Consider the following 4911-nt stretch of genomic DNA (forward strand, 5'->3'; position numbering starts at 1 on the left):
TTTTTTCCAAAATCGTGCACACTGCACAAATCGGTTTATTGATCGTGGAAATCGGCGTAAGCACGTGCATTAGCATGGAGAGTGAAGTATATGCCCCGAACGAACGCGTTCCACGAAAGATAGTGGATCCGGCTGCGCGAACATTTTAATGGGCTATAGGCTTACCTTTTTTCCAAAAACGTCACACTGCACAAATCGGTTTATTTATCGTGGAAATCGGCGTAAGCACGTGCATTAGCATGGAGAGTGAAGTATATGCCCCGAACGAACGCGTTCCACGAAAGATAGTGGATCCAGCTGCGCGAACATTTTAATGGGCTATAGGCTTACCTTTTTTTCCCAAAACGTCACACTGCAGAAATCGGTTTATTGATCGTGGAAATCGGCGTAAGCACGTGCATTAGCATGGAGAGTGAAGTATATGCCCCGAACGAACGCGTTCCACGAAAGATAGTGGATCCAGCTGCGCGAACATTTTAATGGGCTATAGGCTTACCTTTTTTTCCCAAAACGTCACACTGCACAAATCGGTTTATTTATCGTGGAAATCGGCGTAAGCACGTGCATTAGCATGGAGAGTGAAGTATATGCCCCGAACGAACGCTTTCCACGGAAGAGAGTGGATCCAGCTGCGCGAACATTTTAATGGGCTATAGGCTTACCTTTTTTCCAAAAACGTCACACTGCACAAATCGGTTTATTGATCGTGGAAATCGGCGTAAGCACGTGCATTAGCATGGAGAGTGAAGTATATGCCCCGAACGAACGCTTTCCACGAGAAGAGAGTGGATCCAGCTGCGCGAACATTTTAATGGGCTATAGGCTTACCTTTTTTCCAAAATGTCACACTGCACAAATCGGTTTATTTATCGTGGAAATCGGCGTAAGCACGTGTATTAGCAAGGAGAGTGAAGTATATGCCCCGAAGGAACGCTTTCCAGAGAAGAGAGTGGATCCAGCTGCGCGAACATTTTAATGGGCTATAGGCTTACCTTTTTTTCGCAAAATGTCACACTGCACAAATCGGTTTATTTATCGTGGAAATCGGCGTAAGCACGTGTATTAGCAAGGAGAGTGAAGTATATGCCCCGAACGAACGCTTTCCAGAGAAGAGAGTGGATCCAGCTGCGCGAACATTTTAATGGGCTATAGGCTTACCTTTTTTTCCAAAACGTCACACTGCACAAATCGGTTTATTTATCGTGGAAATCGGCGTAAGCACGTGTATTAGCATGGAGAGTGAAGTATATGCCCCGAACGAACGCTTTCCACGGAAGAGAGTGGATCCAGCTGCGCGAACATTTTAATGGGCTATAGGCTTACCTTTTTTCCAAAACGTCACACTGCACAAATCGGTTTATTATCGTGGAAATCGGCGTAAGCACGTGCATTAGCATGGAGAGTGAAGTATATGCCCCGAACGAACGCGTTCCACGAAAGATAGTGGATCCAGCTGCGCGAACATTTTAATGGGCTATAGGCTTACCTTTTTTCCAAAAACGTCACACTGCACAAATCGGTTTATTTATCGTGGAAATCGGCGTAAGCACGTGTATTAGCATGGAGAGTGAAGTATATGCCCCGAACGAACGCTTTCCACGGAAGAGAGTGGATCCAGCTGCGCGAACATTTTAATGGGCTATAGGCTTACCTTTTTTCCAAAAACGTCACACTGCACAAATCGGTTTATTTATCGTGGAAATCGGCGTAAGCACGTGCATTAGCATGGAGAGTGAAGTATATGCCCCGAACGAACGCGTTCCACGAAAGATAGTGGATCCAGCTGCGCGAACATTTTAATGGGCTATAGGCTTACCTTTTTTCCAAAAACGTCACACTGCACAAATCGGTTTATTTATCGTGGAAATCGGCGTAAGCACGTGCATTAGCATGGAGAGTGAAGTATATGCCCCGAACGAACGCGTTCCACGAAAGATAGTGGATCCAGCTGCGCGAACATTTTAATGGGCTATAGGCTTACCTTTTTTTCCCAAAACGTCACACTGCAGAAATCGGTTTATTGATCGTGGAAATCGGCGTAAGCACGTGCATTAGCATGGAGAGTGAAGTATATGCCCCGAACGAACGCTTTCCACGAAAGATAGTGGATCCAGCTGCGCGAACATTTTAATGGGCTATAGGCTTACCTTTTTTTCCCAAAACGTCACACTGCACAAATCGGTTTATTGATCGTGGAAATCGGCGTAAGCACGTGCATTAGCATGGAGAGTGAAGTATATGCCCCGAACGAACGCGTTCCACGAAAGATAGTGGATCCACCTGCGTGAACATTTTAATGGGCTATAGGCTTACCTTTTTTCCCAAAACGTCACACTGCAGAAATCGGTTTATTGATCGTGGAAATCGGCGTAAGCACGTGCATTAGCATGGAGAATGAAGTATATGCCCCGAACGAACGCTTTCCACGGAAGAGAGTGGATCCAGCTGCGCGAACATTTTAATGGGCTATAGGCTTACCTTTTTTCCAAAAACGTCACACTGCACAAATCGGTTTATTGATCGTGGAAATCGGCGTAAGCACGTGCATTAGCATGGAGAGTGTAGTATATGAACCGAACGAACGCTTTCCAGAGAAAAGAGTTGATCCAGCTGTGCGAAAATTTTAATGGGCTATAGGCTTCCTTTTTTCCAAGAACGTCACACTGCACAAATCGGTTTATTGGTCGGGGAAATCGGCGTCAGCACGTGCATTAGCATGGAGAATGAAGTATATGAACCGAACGAACGCTTTCCAGAGAAGAGAGTGGATACAGCTGTGCGAACATTTTAATGGGCTATAGGCTTACCTTTTTTCCAAAAACGTCACACTGCACAAATCGGTTTATTTATCGTGGAAATCGGCGTAAGCACGTGCATTAGCATGGAGAGTGAATGTATATGCCCCGAACGAACGCGTTCCACGAAAGATAGTGGATCCAGCTGCGCGAACATTTTAATGGGCTATAGGCTTACCTTTTTTTCCAAAACGTCACACTGCACAAATCGGTTTATTTATCGTGGAAATCGGCGTAAGCACGTGTATTAGCATGGAGAGTGAAGTATATGCCCCGAAGGAACGCTTTCCACGGAAGAGAGTGGATCCAGCTGCGCGAACATTTTAATGGGCTATAGGCTTACCTTTTTTCCAAAAACGTCACACTGCACAAATCGGTTTATTTATCGTGGAAATAGGCGTAAGCACGTGCATTAGCGTGGAGAGTGATGTATATGCCCCGAACGAACGCGTTCCACGAAAGATAGTGGATCCAGCTGCGCGAACATTTTAATGGGCTATAGGCTTACCTTTTTTCCAAAACGTCACACTGCACAAATCGGTTTATTTATCGTGGAAATCGGCGTAAGCACGTGTATTAGCATGGAGAGTGAAGTATATGCCCCGAAGGAACGCTTTCCACGGAAGAGAGTGGATCCAGCTGCGCGAACATTTTAATGGGCTATAGGCTTACCTTTTTTCCAAAACGTCACACTGCACAAATCGGTTTATTTATCGTGGAAATCGGCGTAAGCACGTGCATTAGCATGGAGAGTGAAGTATATGCCCCGAACGAACGCTTTCCAGAGAAGAGAGTGGATCCAGCTGCGCGAACATTTTAATGGGCTATAGGCTTACCTTTTTTTCGCAAAACGTCACACTGCACAAATCGGTTTATTATCGTGGAAATCGGCGTAAGCACGTGTATTAGCATGGAGAGTGAAGTATATGCCCCGAACGAACGCTTTCCAGAGAAGAGAGTGGATCCAGCTGCGCGAACATTTTAATGGGCTATAGGCTTACCTTTTTTTCGCAAAACGTCACACTGCACAAATCGGTTTATTGATCGTGGAAATCGGCGTAAGCACGTGCATTAGCATGGAGAGTGAAGTATATGCCCCGAACGAACGCGTTCCACGAAAGATAGTGGATCCGGCTGCGCGAACATTTTAATGGGCTATAGGCTTACCTTTTTTTCCAAAACGTCACACTGCACAAATCGGTTTATTATCGTGGAAATCGGCGTAAGCACGTGCATTAGCATGGAGAGTGAAGTATATGCCCCGAACGAACGCGTTCCACGAAAGATAGTGGATCCAGCTGCGGAACATTTTAATGGGCTATAGGCTTACCTTTTTTCCCAAACGTCACACTGCAGAAATCGGTTTATTGATCGTGGAATCTGGCGTAAGCACGTGCATTAGCATGGAGAGTGAAGTATATGCCCCGAACGAAACGCTTTCCACGAAGATAGTGGATCCAGCTGCCGCCGAACGCTGTATGTGCGAGTGAAAGGGCGCGAGGGACGCGCGCTTTCACGGGAGTGAACGCACGGCGAAGAACAAACGCGCGTTCTGTGCCGTGCTCCCTTAAGGGCTGCAGAAGTAGGCGTCTCTTTCCTCCTTTACAATCACCATATATGTAGAGCAAACGCGCCTTCTTCTGACGCACGAAAGGCCGTGGGGGGGGGGGGGGGGGGCAGGGAAGGGAGGCGACGTTTAGCTGCGGCACCAAGTGCCTATTTATATCAGAGGCTCCGGCAACAGTCACCAACGCCGCACGCATTTTGTGCGAACGCGGGCAAAACGCCGACGGCGTCGACAACAGTGCTGTGTGTTGCCGGTGCTGCTGCATGTCCAAGTTTGTACAGCGGATAAAACTACTATCCTTACTCCGTATAGATAGTGGATCCAGCCTGCGCGAACATTTTATGGGCTATGGCTTACTTTTTTCCAAGAACGTCACACTGCACAAATCGGTTTATTGATCGTGGAAATCGGCGTAAGCACGTGCATTAGCATGGAGAGTGAAGTATATGCCCCGAACGAACGCTTTCCACGGAAGAGAGTGGATCCAGCTGCGCGAACATTTTAATGGGCTATAGGCTTACCTTTTTTCCAAAAACGTCACACTGCACA

Source organism: Dermacentor silvarum, chromosome 8 (assembly GCF_013339745.2).
Source record: "Dermacentor silvarum isolate Dsil-2018 chromosome 8, BIME_Dsil_1.4, whole genome shotgun sequence".
NCBI classification, from domain to species: Eukaryota; Metazoa; Arthropoda; class Arachnida; order Ixodida; family Ixodidae; genus Dermacentor; species Dermacentor silvarum.